Source organism: Apis florea, unplaced genomic scaffold (assembly GCF_048593485.1).
Source record: "Apis florea isolate Af1SG1 unplaced genomic scaffold, ASM4859348v1 contig_3158_pilon, whole genome shotgun sequence".
NCBI lineage: Eukaryota > Metazoa > Arthropoda > Insecta > Hymenoptera > Apidae > Apis > Apis florea.
The window spans coordinates 4,555,010-4,573,045 of record NW_028256713.1 but is presented as its reverse complement, the minus strand read 5'-3'; positions in this window follow the sequence as shown (position 1 = coordinate 4,573,045).

The window sequence follows — 18,036 nt, the reverse complement described above, 5'->3', positions numbered from 1 at the left end:
ATTTACGGTTTAGAGGAGGATTTTCTTCCGGTGGATGCGCGTTGATGAATGTTTCAAACTGATGGACGATAAATAAACGAGATTCGTTTGTATCGCGATATAATCAATTTCTCCGAGGGAGACGTCAGAAATTTTTTAACAAAATTTTCCGCTAAACGAATTGATTAATCGAGAGGGTGAGAAATCTCGTTTCGAACGCGTGATTGAACGCGAGATTTCTCTTTCAAACATCCTCTGATAAATAATTAGTTATAATGAAATTTCAATTAAATCGTATGCATGATTGGCTTCGTCGAGGTTGATTGCTATGATACAAGGATTAATTGCGAAATTTATGAATCTTTATTATTGTCGATTGCTTCTTTCAATGCTTATATTTCTGGAAATTAATAAAATAATTTCGATATTCTTTGCTATAAGTTACGCTTAGCGATTTTGATTGATTTCCATTTGTGATGGAACAATTGATCATTGCAACGAATATTTCTCGTTAGATTTAAGTCAAAGTTTCGAAAAGAGGAGTGCAGAATAATCTTGTCCCCTGTTCAAATGATCTTTTTCAAACGCATAAAAAATATTCGCATCCTGGAAAAAACAGGATGGTGCAGCTTATTGTAAAAAAAAGTTTGACAATAGAGAACGATCGTTTGGAATTGGGATGAAGTAAAATTTCGAACGCGCTCGCTTCTCATTCGATCGTCTCAGTTCGAGTAACTGTAACTGAAATACCAGCGGGACGAGAAATTCCACGATTTCTCTTCGTGCAGAATCGCATCGCCCTTAAAATAACTTAGAAACCTGTCTATTGGGTGCGATGAACCCAATAGGTGGCGTGAATAATTCATCCCTATTCGAGTTGTTTCCTCCGCTTTCCTTCGCTCCCCTTCCCTATTGAATTCGAATTCCCTTTGGATCGAGAATTCTCGCGAACCATGATTAATTTTTGGCAGAAGATAAAAAATAAGTTTCGTGTTCTGTATCCAAAACACGACCATACTGTGTGATAAATATAAATTCCTCGTATGATTGAATCGATTTGAACTCTCCAATCCAATTCTCTTTGACTCGAAAAAGGCGAACGTAGGAGAAGACTTTATCTCGTGCTAGGCTTAGAAGTTTCTGTGCCGGTAATTTCATCATGATCGGGTGGAAAGTGTCAAGGTCGAGGATGGAGGGTTAAGTGATAAGCGGCTAATTTTACGATCGAGGCTCAGCCGCTTCATTTTAGGATTATTAAACGCTTTGAGACGAAAGTCGTAGTTTGGCAAGTATTAACGTGTAATAAGTTACGGGACGTTTAATGAATCGTGAACTTTCAAAGTTGCCACTGGGGTTGCCTTAGCTTATGATTCTCATCTAGCAAGCTGAACAGGGTAGAATTAACGGTGGAACATGTTCGAGTGGTATCGGTGTACAAAAGTGAATGGTTGCAAGTTTTAAAAAGTATAAAAGTGGGCGTGAATGGTCGCTTTATTTTTTTTTTTTTTTTTTGAAAAATCGGAAAATATCGAGTTTTATTTCCGATCAAATGTTTTTTTTTTCCTCTCTTTTTGTTTTGCGATACGTGTGCGACAATTTCTAATGGATTCTTTATTCATGGTGAGAAAGATGATGGGCCTTGAATTTTTTTCATCAATTCCACACGCGTGAAATTTCATCGAAAGAAATATCGTCTTAATCACGCTTTCGAAAGTTATAAGACATTTGAATTTGTCCATAAACGAATTTATTAATCACTGTCGATATAATTTCGACCGTTTAATATTCCCCAAAATATATTTTCCGCCTCTTGATCAAGGGTGAAAATGTTATTGCGTTAATTTACTTGCTTCATCGGACCCACGATAATAATAAAGGAACGCGTCGCCGCTTATTCGTCAATGTGAAATGAAACTCGACGTTTGGCTGGTATGCCTTTCATCCGGCAGATACGCCGGTGAAACCGAAACGCGACAGAACGGAATTTCCAATTTCCTCTTATCTTCGGATGAAATCAAACCTCGAAAAGCTGCGCGGCGATGGTATGCGACCAACTTTCCAACCTTGTCAATGTTTGCGTGCATCAACGTGCGTCTGAACCGCAACTTCTCCCCCACTTTGCTAAATATTCGACCAGTTCAAGTCGAATAATCGACGTTCGATTGAGCGAAAAGTCGATCGATGTAGCGATTATTTGTCTTAATCCTTGTGCAAAGATTGATTGTAATTTTTTTATTTTTATGACACATGAAAGACAAAAGCTACGATATCTCCACCAAATGGATGTCTTAAATGCGTGTATCAGGGTAATGTAATTTCATAAGTTGAATTTAGAATTTTTGAGCTTTACGGTTTGCTAATTAATCGATGATTTATTTTTCAATTTGGAAAAATCACTTATATGCATTGTATACAAGCTCTAAAACCAACTGCTTTCGATATATAATTGCCAAAGTCTAATTCGCGCGGGAGTTAATTGTTTCGAGAAAACGGATTTTCCAGGCTGTAATCTCATTTGCATCTTTCTTCTTCGTACTTTCGAAGAGAAAAAAAGAAGGAACACGGGAATCGCAGAAAGGTAGAAATGTTGAAAACGTGAAATGAATTCAATGCAAGGCCAAGTTGGACATGGAAGAACGCGCTTTGATTTCATCTATCCAAACTGAATTCCCTGTGAAACGAGCCATGCGTATGCGATTGTCTCGCCTTATTGCCTGTTACAACGCCCCCATCCTTTCGCTGGAAACGTTATCTAGAAATAGGGATTCTCTTTGCGGAAATTGGTCCGCAACCTACTTAGAGTAAGGAGAAGATACGATGTTTATTATGTTTATCGTGAAAAATTAAGAGAAGAAATATATTTTCGCCCATTCCGTTCCTTATTCGACAAAACGAGTAGTTATGACAGAGTAGATCTAGAAAACGTGTGGAGTATTCCACCAAAAGAACTATTTGGGTATAAAGACAAATTGCATCTAATTTTTATTGGACAGTTTGGACATGGACACAGTCTTGTATATTTATCATTCGTTACGAATAAATTGTAGATTTTTATTTGTAGTTAAAATATATTCAAATATTCAATTGATAATATTGGAGAATATTAAAAACATGCTTTATAAATTATATAAACTTTGTATCATAATAACGGATCGTTGTAGTTTATAAATGAAAAGTTCGAGTTCTCGCGTAAAAAGTGTGAGAAGAAATTAGAAGGAAAATTGCGAAATCATGCCACTGAAGTATCTTTTTTGTTTTATCCCGATATCTCGATCGGTTCTCGAGATATAAGGATTCAAAGTGCTCGAGACGGTATGTAGGTTGAATGAATGAACGCACGACTCGCTGACCTACATTTTTTTCCTGGAAATGTGTACTATCTTTTTCTAGGAGTCGCGTCTGTTACTCGTCTGGAGTTTGGGATAGGTCAGTGAGACGAAGTGCGAGCGAGAGGTCCGAGTAAGAGACAAGGAAGGAGATAGTAAACGATTAAAAAATTACCTTTCTCTTCGCACGACGATATCTCACGAACGAGAAGTCGTATCGAAATGATTCAAAGAGCATTTTAAAGGGCAAGGTTCCGCGCTTCTAATCATCGTTCATTCGTCGACCGAAAGTTATTATCTTCAGAGTTATAGCGGTTCAAAGTTTTCCTAATTTTAATAGAGTTTGATCGTGTTTTAAGATAAATTGCGCGATAAATATATCTGTTTCTGAAAAAATATTGCTTATACAACACCATCTTACCGAGAGACTTAAGAAATAATTCGCAGTTAAATTAGATTTGGAAACTATTGGAATACATAGGGAACAAGTATACGAATGCGATCCTATTAAGTTTAGCTGCTGTTACTATTTTATTTTATTCCTCCGTTGTTGCACTTTCAGATTCATGATTTAAATAAAAATTTTCTCTGTTAAATTTATTCCGTATTCTCCATGCACATTTGATAGATCGAGATAAAAATATCATGGAAAACAAACGGGATGAAAATAGCGACGAAAGGGCCACTTGAACGTGTTTCCAGCGATCGGGACGCGTTGCATGCTCAATCGCGAGGTATGAATAAAGAAAGCGCTGCAGCTATGTGGGCGATTCAACAAAAAAAAAAAAAAAAAATCGAACGAAACGTGTCACGATTCAGAACTACCATTGAACCAAAAAATACTTGAAATTCGCGGAAAAGTTTTTCCCTGCAAAATATTAAGCTTCTTCTCTTCGAGATTAAAGGGAATACGACCATACGACGCGCGAGTGCATTCTTCTTTTGTCTCATCCGTTTTCTTTGCCTTTAAATTGACTCCCACGCGTATATCATCGATCGTAAAAAAATTTATCGACAATTCAGGATCCTGCAAGCCGTTGATATAGAAAAATATCATTTAACACTCGCGGCGGTAACGATAAAAATAATAATCGTTTTCTTATTTCGCGCGTTAACCATTAATTCTCCGTTAACGAAAGAAAAATGGTGTATCGTGACTTAGTTACTAACTAGATTTAATTCGAAGCCTCGTCTAATTAATCTTAAAACTATTAATCCAAAATTTAGTTAACGCGCGTCCTAACTTTTCCAATCAAATTTTTATCGTGCAAAAAAAAATTCCCTCGCTTTTCTCCGCTTTTCTCACTGTGATAATAATCATACTTTTTTTCGCAATTGTAACGCAAAGAAAAAAAAACCGCGTTCGATGTAGGACAATTTTTACGATTGTCTGAGGGATCGCTCGTAAATTCAGAAATAAGCGCAGTTGCGTGATACATAGTTGTTATCTTCCCTCCCCCCTAAAAAAAAAAAAAGAAAGAAAAGAAAAACGATGGTAAACCAGAAATGACAATGATGAGAAATGTATGGCAAATCCATCGTGAAGAATTACGTTTCATTGAATTTTCGAGTCGAGTCGGGGAGACACGTTTTCAATCGTTCTCTTTTAAACTCGTCCGGACTTGATGCACAGCCTCGTCGTACAATGGCGGCCAAGTACTTTGACCCGGGCTTATCAGCCTTAAGTCGGGGCTTTCGCTGGCTCCTTGTAATGGCGTAACGATCCCCGGATTTTCTTGCCAACTCGAGGGAAACGTGACTCTAGCGGGCATGTCTCTGAATAAAATTTAAGACATTAGTAAATCATCTTGGAGACGCGAGCGCAGACACGCGTTGCGTAAGGGGCTTCGTAACTTTCTTCCAGTGGAATTACACACGGTCATTCGTCACACGCGTGAATATCTAAACGGTGCTCTTTCTTTCTCTCGCGATAAACGAGAAAATATTTTTATTATTTTTTGTTTTTTTCAAACGAGACGACAATATTTTTAAATCTTGCAAAGAAAAGAAATTTTTGAAAAATTTTAATTCATTTTTAACGGTTAGGGTGACAATTTCCATAGTTTTCGAAATCGTTTTCAGATTTATCGTCCTTTACCGAATTGTCGATGAGGATGGTATTTTATTGCACCAAATATTCGCCACTTTATGAACTTCCTACTCGATCGCGGTACGGTTTATATATCGAGCAATGCAATGGTTTATGTTCTCCAATGAACGCGATATAAGCAGGTTTGAATATCACCGATTGTGTGCCATTTATCCATTGATAGTCGAGAAGGTATTAACGATTTTACTGCGATAATATTCCGTAACATCCCCGTTGGACAGAGGCATTGTTTAGAAACACGCTTAAAGATTTATTCTTTTTATTTCTATTATGACTAGCAAGCAAAGCTCGAAACTTTTTAAAATTAAATTTTAAACGGAGTTCAATTTAATCGATTCCACGATTTATTACGATCCATAAAGTAAAAATTGGATTCTGTAAAAATTCGATTCCTCTATGCGCATCGTGGTATGCACGTTCAATTTCAATCTTTCCTCTCCATTTTTGATTCAACGTTCATTCAAGAAACCTTGTGCTTGTTCCAAACCTTTAAATATTTTACGAGCTTGCGTTTTGTCGTCGCGTTTCTACGCGATCTTCTTTTTGCTGATTCCGTTGGAAACTTTGAAAGGAAAACATGTCGACAACCTGTTCGACAAAGGATGCCTCTGTCTGATGCAAAAAATAATTTCCGGGTGAAACAAGGTAGAAAATTGATAGAATAACGATGGAAAAGAAAAAAAGTTCTCTTTTATCGTTCTATTCACGATTCGCATAATGTCAATCAGTTTTTTGGATCTCGGTTTTTCGATAATCAAACCGCTTTGCTCAAATCACGATTATGCAATATAATTACTCGTTTGTATTACTCGCTTAACTAACTGCACAATTGTGCGCGACCTACACAGCCTACGTTCTCTGCTGCATCGAATATTGAAACCTGTTGCAACCGGGTGGAAGGATTTAATGTTCTCCGCTTCACCAATCGAATCCGTTTACCTTTTCTCTCTCTCTCTCTCTTTTTTTTTCTGTTTCACCGCCTTCGTCACACGACTGAGAATCAATTCTCGTCACGCTCGATCTACTTCTCCCCCCTTATGGCTCCTAATTGTCACATCGAATTGTATCTCTCTTTTCCATTTAATTTTATTGGATCGTGCCAGCGTTTCTCAATTAAATCAATTATTAATTTCGCGTCAATCAATATATATTTATATATAAATTTCTCACCACGTGATATCGCGTTAATATCTATCGAACTTCTCTGAACAAACGTTGTATTGTATCGAGTCGAAACTCGAGCAATTTTTGATCAACAAAAGTTCTCTCAGGATCGTCTCGTGACAGGAATGATCGTTCGAGAATGGAAAATTGAAAATGGACGAAAAAAAAGAAAAGAAAGAAAAAGAAAGAAAAGAAGAAGAATTTGCAAGGAGAAGGAAGGAAACAAGCGTCACCTCGATTTGATCGCATTGTCAGCTGTTGCAACTTGGCGAAGTCGAAGGAAATGCGGTCTGAGCAGAGATGGGAATGCAATTGACTCGGCAACTTACGGAAAACACCCTCGTTCCTCGCCGTGCTCCCCTTATTAGGGTCGCTCACCGTGCACAAAAGCTTCGTTGAAAAGTTTCCCCGCGAGAGAATCCGAGGAACGTCCGGCAAAGTTTCAAGCTGATTTTCCTTCGCAGTAACGATCTTAAGATAGTAATGCCATTTGTTCGTGGAACAAACCGTGGAAAATACAATTAAAGGATTATAATGGTTGTCGGCGGATTGACGAAACTTCTTCTCGTTTATCTTGCCATATAATTGGTATATCGTTCCAACAGTTTTCTACGAGTTGTATCATGAGTTTTATTTCGATGAAACTTTGTTTGATAGAAACATTTTGGAGGAGATTTGTTTCTTTTCTTTTCTTTCTTTCTTTTTCTTTGAAGATTATTTGAAACTTGTCATTGAAAAAATTAACGTATAAAAATTATTGAAGACGAAGAGAAGAATTTGAAGATTGATTGAAGATCGCTCGAAGATTTGAAAATCGCGTAAAAAATGTATCGAGAGAAAAAGGATATTTCAAGCACGCGCAGAAATAGAAAGTTAAGAAGAAAGGAGAAAACCTTTGAAGAAATCTACGAGAGAGGAGGAACGCTCGAGGAACGCTTTATAATGTTATATAAAAATACTTTGATACACGATTCTTGAATTTAAAATGTGTCTTTTTCGAAAAAAAAAAAAAGCGATTTTAAAATAAATGAGCGTCGCAATCGTATAACGGGGGCGATAACGAGTAATTAAATATGCAAAAGTCGAGGCGCCGATTCGCAACTCGTAATCAGAATTGTCAAACTGCGTATCCGATAATAGAATTGAACGGGACACGAGGACTTAAAATTGATCCTGATTGTTCGTGTCACAAATCCAATTGAATATCATGATGGCATATCCCCTTCGTACGTTGTCAACCAAAAGTCTATTCCATTGTCGGGTATCCGCGTGTCAATCTCGCTTTGTTTGCCTAATTGCCGGCCCATGATGATCGGACAAAGGTAAAAGTAATGAAGTTTGGATGTTAACGGTTCGTTAAACGCGCTCGATAAACTGCACTCCATTGTACTCACTGCCGCGTCCTCGGTAACAAACACTTAATATCACGCTTTGCTTCATCGAATTATAAACGTGCTTCATCACGAAGTGGTACAACGTGTGCATATATATATATAAGTCAACACTTAATTATTTCCAACCACGTAGTTTTCTTTTTTTTTTTTTTTTTATTTCACAACCGATTAAAATATTTTTACACTCTAATCGCGAAGTACGACCGCGAATAATCTTGGATTTGCATGCAACGATCCCACCCTTCCCCCCTCTCTCTCGACACAACACACAACACATTCTCATTAATATTCCCCACTACATTATTATGCTCGAGCCAAGCTGCCCTGTTTATATGCGCATGCATTTGCACGAAAACCGCGCTGCCCGCTTGCTTGTTTTTCGAACCCCGTTTCGAAATGAAATTTCCACTCGTGTTTCTCCTCCTATGAAATCTCATTAATTTTCACGTCACCGCGTGGGAGGGAGAAAAAGAAACTGTCCCTCCCGTGAACGCTAATGGCTCGAACCGGTGTAATCCGGAGTTAATATTCTTGCTCGCGTTCATCCACCCTTCCTAACGATATTATTGCGCGTGAATGTTCCTTCGCGCCGCGGGAGGATTCCACTTTGCGCGTTCCAAAAGTAACAATCAATCGAGCTAATTCGATTTTCCGTCAGATTTGATTGAGAGAGGGAAGAATTTTTCACGAGAGAATTTTTCTTCGACGCAGCATCGTCAAAATATGTTACAAGATAATTCGTTGCTTCGGATTCCTTTGCGTCGAGAATTGAATGATGCACTGCTCGAGGTTGTAATTATAACGAAACTAACCTTCGAGTTTGGTATTCAGATGATAATATTAGAAATGGATAGGGGATGGGAAATTTTCGAATGTTCTGCGATAAAGGTTTTCTCGTAATTAAGGAGGCGCGGAACACGTCACTCTTGGAAACGAGAGACACGTTCGAGTTTTCGTAATTAAACGGAGCAACGTTGCGCGTGACGCGTGTTTCGAATTTCTAAACAAATATTGATTTCGAATTTTTTTTTTTTTTTTTTCTAGCTCGGGGAGAGTTAAAATACGGCGGGACACGTGCGATTTACGTATTCGATATGCCTCGAACATATTCGATTCTGAAACTTTTTAATTTCCTTTTCGTCAGTCGAAGTTCAATTTGAATAGAAACGTGAAAGTTAATTAATATTTTTATTTAAATTATCGCAACACGTAAATGTTATTACGATAAAATGTTCATGTAAGCAATACGATGTTCGAACAATCGTTTTATAAAATGACAAAATTAAGTCGATTCGAATTAATATCATTCAACTACATATTTTTTTTCTATTATTTCAGATATCAATTTAAACTTTTTATTATTATTATCGATAAAATAGTTCCAAAGAGTTTAAAACATTCTAAAGTACAAGAAATGAAAAGGGTGCTTCTCCCCCGTTCAAACTTTGATCGAGTTTGAATATTTTTTTTTCAGAATGCAATTTCGCGGATAATTTTGCATAATAAATCCTTCATCGTTCGTATTTAATACGATTTCACGGGCGCTATATTTAATTCGATCCCGTGTGCCTACCGCTCGAAGTTGGGCGCAAAACACGTGTTGAAATTAATTGACACTCGGCGGGGCTCGAGTTTGCCCGGACACGATCCGCGCGGAAATAGGTCATCGTTAAGTCGAATTTGTTCGCGAGCCGAGCTAATGAAGCGTGTCGAAGCGTGTTCCTCGCGGAAATTCACCGGAAGGATACTTGGCATCGGTGAAAGTTTTCGGTTAATGCCGATGAAACCTTCCTTCCTTCCTTCCTTCCTTCCTTCTTTCCTTCCTGCTATCGTGCCGACCGAGTCGACCGACTTGCATCCAAATAAAAAGAGGAGGAACGATTCGATAAAAACCGGGAGAGGGGAGAAAGAACGCGAGAATTGGAGCATGGAAAAGCTCGAAAGTTTGGAATTTGTTCGGGGACAACGCCTTATTTCGATCGAAATAAAAAAATAAGCTTCATTTCCATATCCATATATATATATATATATACATATATATCACGTAATCCGAAAATCTTCTTAATATTTGCATACTGTGCGTTGCCTTAATTGAATCCAACAATGGATGGATTCGATCCAAATATTTCTCGGATAAAATATTATTTATACAATGTATACGTAACATAACGTCAATTTCGTTAAAAAAGATAATTCTTCCTCGAACTTCTTCGCCATGATGAAGGAAAAAATCTCGCAACTTCGTTGATTAGCCGTTTCAAGAAGGTTCGGAAGGTTGAAAAGATTGCGTGCGACGATCGATTATTACATAATAGAACGGTCATTAACTCATCTTTATCGATTGCATAACTCAATTGCGGTCGTAAACAGATCGTTCCATGTCGAAACTCAAGCACGTTGGGTGGGGCGCGCTAATTAAATTTAATTTTCCATAGATAGAGGGATTACGGATGTGACGCAAGTCCGTGTATTTCAACCGATTGCTTCGAACTCGCCTCGTATTCGAAATTTTCATCCCGATCCCTCTGGAAGAGAGTACCCTCCTGGGTGGGGGAGGAGGAAGGATCATTGCTTAGATTCAGACGCAGACAATCGTGGATTTGCGCGCCTGCTCGGAATTCTCGGCTTGTTTCCCGGCAAATTATCTCTCGATCAGAGGTTCGCCGGAGGATGCATCCATTGCCTCTTTATCTGGATATGTTGATAAACAACCAGTTATTCGACGAGCCGACCGTTAATTAATTGTGCATCGAATGAAAGTAATCGGTCAATTCCTTTGTTAACTGTTCGAAGAATCAATTAAAATGGTAACATTTTCATTTTCAGTATCAGACTTTACTATAATGTCTCAGAATTTTATAATGTCTCAGAACACTTTATTGTAAAATTGTTTTGAAACAATTTTATGATTCATTTATTCATTGGTTAATTCGACAATAATTTTTAATTTTTTAAGATATTTAGATTTTATTTTTTTTCAGCATTGATTCAGAATAATTCAATGCAATTCGATTGTAGTAGACATTTCGAAAATTAATTCTGTATTTCCAGCAAAGATCTCGGATTTCAAGATTTTCCTTCTCTTCCGTAATTCTGAATACATCTTTTCGTTCAAAATTCTCTTCCATGAAATGCAAAAGTAATAGAGAACTGGAAGTAATCGCAAAGACAATGTTCCGCCTTGTCACGGTTGCCGTTGTATGATCTTGTTAGAAATTCATAGCCTTGGTTACTCGAATGTACGTGTACATTCGATATCCAGTCTGCAAGCATAAATATGAATTTTTCATACGACAAATTGCGTGTGCACGTACATTTGTTTGAAAATACACTTTCGATAGTTTAATTTGAAGATTGATCCACAAATTTGTATACACACGAAAAGCGTTCGCGATTCAACACGTAAAATTTCCAGTTTTGTTTCATCCATGTTTTTTGGGATTGTAGATTTATCAGAATTTGTTTGCGGTATTTTTTAATCAATGGTCAAACGACACTTGTTAAATGGCCAATGTTAAATGGAGCCCGAAAAAATATTTATTTCAAATGCTGTGTCGCTAGTTGGCAACCAGTTTTTGTTCTCTATTTTCCTTTTCTTTTTCTCTCTCTCTCTCATTTTTTAAACAATGGCCCATATTATCTCCACGATACACTCTCGATTCTCGATTTCGAGCATTCGATGTCCCGTCGAATCTAATCTAATCTATTTTCAATATCCTTTTAACTCTGTCTTCTACGAATTTTTATATTCTAGGGATTCTTCTAATGTTTCGGGGAAAATGTAATTTAAAACGGGAGTTAATGGAAACTGAAAAAGATCATGTACGAAATCTATGAAATTTTTAACGACAAAAGAATATTATTAGAATCGTATATAAATTTGGATAATTATCTTCCAAATTGGTTTTATGCTAACAAAGAAAAAATATATATTGTCGATAAATTGTAAATGTAAACTCTGCCGAAATTTATAGCCCCATCGAACGAACATCGTCGAAAATTGATGAGACGATTAGTTTCCGAGTCGCACGTCAGTTTCAGAGGCGAGGTTTCGAGAAAAGCGCGTTCGAAGTTTTTAAATTAAGTTTCGAGACACACTTACGGCGAAGAAATCGATCTAAAAAAAATTAATTTCCTCTTCTGGGATTATAACGTAATTTCCTCTCTTTTAAAAATATTCTGCTGCGTGATTTTTTTTTTTTTTTCAATTTTTACTGTCCGTGCAAGATATTAAATATTTGCATTCAGCTTCTACCGTTTTTACGAATTGCATTTTAAAGTTTTACAAAATTTATTCTCATCATGTGAATCCGCTCTTAATTCATCCGTTCCAGGCATTAATCATCACCCTCAAAGACAGCAGCCTCATTAATTATATTAAAACCGTGAAATTTCTTCCATCTTATCAACTTTTTTTTTTTTTATTTTTAATTCTTTGATAATGTGAATTCTTTGAAAATAGCACAGATAAGCATTACATCTTTTCGGATCATTGCGCTATCGAGCATCGTTCGAAACTCGAAGAGAAAATTATTAAGCGAAATTTACGTGAATTAACAATAACGCGTTCGAATTCACGGACGAAGAAACTTTCGAGATTTTCTCAAAAGCGCGAATCCTCGAGAGAAACTTGGTTTCCTTCAACCTTCTGATCCCGGAAACTGCTTGCGAAATCGTTCAACGTCGAGCGGACGATCTCGAAGCTGTCGTATCGCATTTTCAGCCACGATTTCGGCGCCTGTTTGCCTTCAGACTTTTTCTCGTGAATATTTCTGCCCGCGTTAACTCGAAACATTTCACTTACATCTGTACCTTCGTATATTTCGTATTCACTTGAATTTCCATTTTATTTTCGTTTGAAATGCGGTTTCGACGATTATATTTCGACGATGTTTTTTTATTAAATTATGAAATTATCGAAATTTTCGAAATTATTGTATATCGCATATTTTTTTCCCCATGGAATTATAATTCTCCTCGTGCGCGATAGCTTTTTCTAATATTACGTATGATTTCACATGCGGAGGGAATACTGTTTGCAGAAGCAACATTCTTGTTAAACGTTCTTTTAATTCTTTCCATACTTTCCATCGTTTATTCCATAATTCATTCTAGTGTACTACGTATTAAAAATTTTATTAATTTTGCTATACTTTTTACTATATCTTTTTATCGTTAGAAAATTTCATTAAAAATTCTATAAAATACTATAACATTGTTTAAGTAATCAGATACATTAAATAGATTCGAGATGTTAAGATAATGATTAAATATGATCAGAGGCATGGGATTAAAACGAAACATAAATCGAGAATTAAACGTCTAATGGCGTATTCTGAATATAAATTATACTTACCCCTTCTTGGATGGAGTCCTTCATACCTTGAATAATCGCGCAATTTTTTACTAGATAGATGCTTGTCTTCTTAATAATAATATACACTCTGTATATTATTACACCATCCTTACAATTTTACACCCTCTTTTTTTGTAATTCTAAAGATTCTCTCTATTCCTATTATTTTGTCATTCAAAAAGTTTCGCAATTTTCCGCAACACCACCTTAATAACATTCAACTCCTCGAAGAGGATAGTAATCCCGGGGAACAGTATCTAAAGAATAAAGTGAGTGAAATAGAAGTCACACGCCCCGTGGAATTCCCGTTTTCAGACAGGAATACGAAACGAGGATTTCTTGCTTCTTGATTTTCATTCCTCGAAATTTGTTTTACTTCGAATTTCAACGGGCTACAAAATCATTACAGCTATTGTTCGAGACATTTAACACGAGAAATAAACGAGCAAAGTTTTAATATCTTTTAAATTGGTTTTTTTTTTTTTTCATAGAATGTAATTTCCTTCTACTTTTTAAAAAGCTGATCTTTGAATATTCCAAAATTGCATAAAAGTCAATCTCCTGTTTTTAATTACAAATATAATTAAAATAGGAGCGGAACGTGTTTAAATCTCGTGTTTTTCTCTCTCAATTTTTCCTTTTTTGAACATAATTTTTGAACTCTAAACCATATCAATTCTCCGCAACCCTTTATTTATTTTTTTTTTTTTTTGCACCATTATCCTCCTCCGTGTATATTTTTCTCGTTTAATGCAACTCTTCGCGAAACAAATTTACGCGTATCTATAATAAAGACTTGAATAATGAAGAAAAAAAAAGAAGAAAAGGAGGAAGAGAAGAATTAAAATTAAAAATGTTCCCGCTTCAATTCTTCCCGATATTTCGACGAACGCTTCGCTCGATAAAATTTTCATTTCATCCGCGATGTTCACGGCCCGGTGAAAATTATTATCACGGGTAGTGAAATTCGTAAATTTCGGACTTGGGAAACGATCGTAAACGGTCGTATTTCGTCGGATTTATGAATATTCCGATTGGATTCGTCGGACTTTTCGAAGATAACACGTGTCCCGGCCAGCCAGGTTGGCACGGTTAATAAATAATTAACGGATCGTGAGTTGGTGCGAGCCATTAGCGTGCATCCAGTAAACTGCACGGCAAAGTGACGAGCGTGCGTGGAGGTCCGTTGAATTAATAGATGCAGCGATACATGTCAGTCTGTTAATACGAACTACGCGTAAGGTCCGTGCTACATATGTACTCTCTTCAACGCGTGTCCGTGACAACGTGGTAAATTCCGTGTCTCGATCCCTCTCGTAAACCTTTGGTCGAGGAATCGCGTTAAATAAGATTAACCGAGTCGTTAGATTTATTTATTCTGAAATATTTGATGAATAAAATGAGTATTCGAAACTTATCTTGAACTTGCAAATAGATAATCGAATAATGACCAGTAAACGTTGATTAATAATAATTTAATAGTAGAGTTAGAAATCGATGATTCGGTATATTTGTCCTGGAATGCGCGATATTAAAATTTAGAAATATTTTGTACTTTTCTCTTTTTGTATCCAACAATGTTTCGAGATAAATCGATTTATATATGCATAGATAACAACGTGTTGTATAGAGAACGGATTAAAGATAATAAATCTGAAATACGTTCTTGATGTTCCTCCACAGCAAATTGCGTTGAAATTCCGAAAATAAATGTCACTCCTCTATTTATTTAATTACTTAGCGATTAAAATACTTACACCTCGTTTATTTTCCAGAGATACAATGAGAAATTTAATCTCTGCCTTGAGGATTAAACAGAGACCCTTTTAACAACGTTGCTCTACTATTCGATATTTATATAAAAATAACTATTTCCATTCATAAATTTCCACTCAGTCATGAATTATTTAACGCTTCGTGACGGCGAATTAGAGCCGTTAGACAAAAGCGGAGTCCCTTTTCGAAATCCTTCTTTAACTTCCAAATTTCCAAACAAATAAAATATACTTTCGAATCCTCCATAACGACAAGTTTCAAGAGAAGTTAAATGATTTTTCGAGCCTTTTATATTTCTTTCCCAACACTTTGGATCCCTCACGCGTTTCATACACGTCACCGAATTTTGCGTAAACTTTCGTTAAATGAGTAATCGAAGGCGAAATCTCGTTGCCAAACAAATGATTCCACGAACGTCTGGCGTTAACAAATATATTCTCGGAATCTCGCCGGAAGCAGTACGCAGTTCGGCATCATCACAATGGAAACAATGAATTTCTGCTTCGAACGTAAGCGTTGATCTCCTGTCGCGAGACGAGAAAGAATTTAAAAATCTTTTTTTCGGACAGAGCCGAGGCGTCGATTTCACTCGACGAAAGACGAAAACAAAACCACGTTTTTCGAGATCGATACGAAGCGATCTTTTTTTCGACTCGAACGATCTATAATTGTTTCCAAAACGAAACTCGTGGCGCACGAGGCGTCATCGAGTTGAAATTAATAATTCGGTTTAACGAGCGAAGGCCAATCGATACACGCGTGTGCATTAATTCGTGGAGAAAGAAGGAATATTGGATCGTGGTGCCTCGTTAAGTTGGAAGCCATGTAAATCAGAATTATTGCAAATCGGCGGCCGGCTCAATGCGTAATTAATCATCGGAGATATCAACAAAGGGAGTGCGAAATTTGTCGAGCGCACGGCACACCCCGGTGGCGGTGGCTACAATCAGCGCGATTCAGTCGCCTAGATTTATCGAATGTCGAGGCGGAAATTCGTTCGAAACGAGCGAAATTCGAATATCGACGGGATGGACACAATTTCGCAATGATCTTAAATTTCTAACTTTACGCGTGATTGTTTGCTTAGAAAACGACTCGATTTTAAGTAATTTCGAACATAAGAAGATAAACGAACGATTTGACGTTTTTTTTTTTCGTTATTATTGCCTTTGCAAACTATCTAAATCTTTAATTTACAATTACAGAGCATTGTTCTTTGATTCGTTCGTTGTTTAGATCGGATTCTCGATTCAAGTGTTTTCTCGATTGGATCAATTTATCGAATGGATAGAATATTAAATTTTGGAAATATTAAATTCTGATTGAAAAGTGGAAGAATTCGATTCCTGATCCGTTCTCTTTCCCCTACAAAATCTTATTGCGGTTTTAAATGAATATTACGAGCAAGTGGTGCGGCACAGTTATTCCATGGTTATTTGAAATTTCATTTTTATGCTAATGCTCGTGGTGCCAGGCTTGCATAGAATCTCAGAAATTCACATTGATTTTCATAGGTTCGAACGGCTCCACATATATCACACAAGATGAAACGGCGTTTTTCCTTCGAGTTTTCAATCATGCCAAAGAATCAATTTCAAAACATCGATAACCGTTTAATAATAATTTCTAACAATTTTCAAGATAGATGGATTTCGAAAGGAAATACGATGCCAATAAATTCTTCTCCAATCGTATATACCGCCATGAATTAGCTTGTTAAATCCGGAGTTCGTGGATGATGGCCTTCCCTTTGAATATATTCAAAGTTTTCGAGTCACTGTCCTGGTTTGAAAGAAACCCTTTTCAACCCTGTTTCTCCTTATCAGTCTGATTACCACAACAATGGAGAAAGTCCTTGTTTTGCCAGGAACAAACCAAGTTAACCACCACACCTACACCGCGCAACTTGGACACGATCGATCGCTCGGCGAGAAAACACTTACGAATCCCCTTGGTAATCGTATCACGATCCTGTTACAATGGCCAAAGAATCGTTTAATCGTCTCTATGGAGCGCACTTCGAATACTCTTCGTTTAAGAAAACGTTATCGGTTAATGGATCGTTTGGAATCGAGACAATTGTAATCGGGTCAACTTGTAGAGTTACGATCGGAACGATTGCCACGCGTGTTTTGATCGTGGTCGTTACGATGCACTTGACGAATCGTTTATTCGAATAAATAACTTAGCGGCCATCTTTTCTTGGATCTCTTTATGCGAGATTGCCGTTTCGAATTTGACGAATTTGATTGTTTTTCATACCGGTGTTAATTCTATTATATCGAATAAGAATCGTTTTTCGATCTATAACTTCTTTCTTATTCTTACTATAAATTCGTTAAGCGATCGTAATTTAATTCTTTAGAATTTTTAAAATTGCCGAATTTCCAAAAATTCATCAGATTATTCTAGATGAACGTGACGATAAGAAGAAACACGTTGGACACGTGACATCAAGATTTATTTCATATTTAAAAATTGTTTTTGAAAATTGTCCCGACCATGGTATTCCTGTTAGCATTGCGAAACACAGGATTTTTAATCGATGATATTCCATTTCTGCCGTTACGATTGTACACATTACTCTCACAATTCGCGAGAATAGGTAGGAATTTGGAAGGGAAACGGCATGATGGAGAGGGATAACGAAAGAGCGTTTAATCACTGTGCTCGTGTATCGAAATGGACGTGTTTCCTTCCGCGTCGAGACCGTGGAAAGATGGATGCTGCAATCATGCGCTCCGCGCCGGACGAATCAAATTATCGCGTCGAAATAGGATCGGCGGCTGAATTATGGGGCTATGTAAATTCGTGGAAATTGGTCTGGATTCGATCGAAACGCGGTTTCCTTAGCGGTCAGACGCGTCACGCTTTCTATTTAACTGCATTGCCCTGCACTCGCCAATTGTTCCGCTCTTGTATTCGATTCGA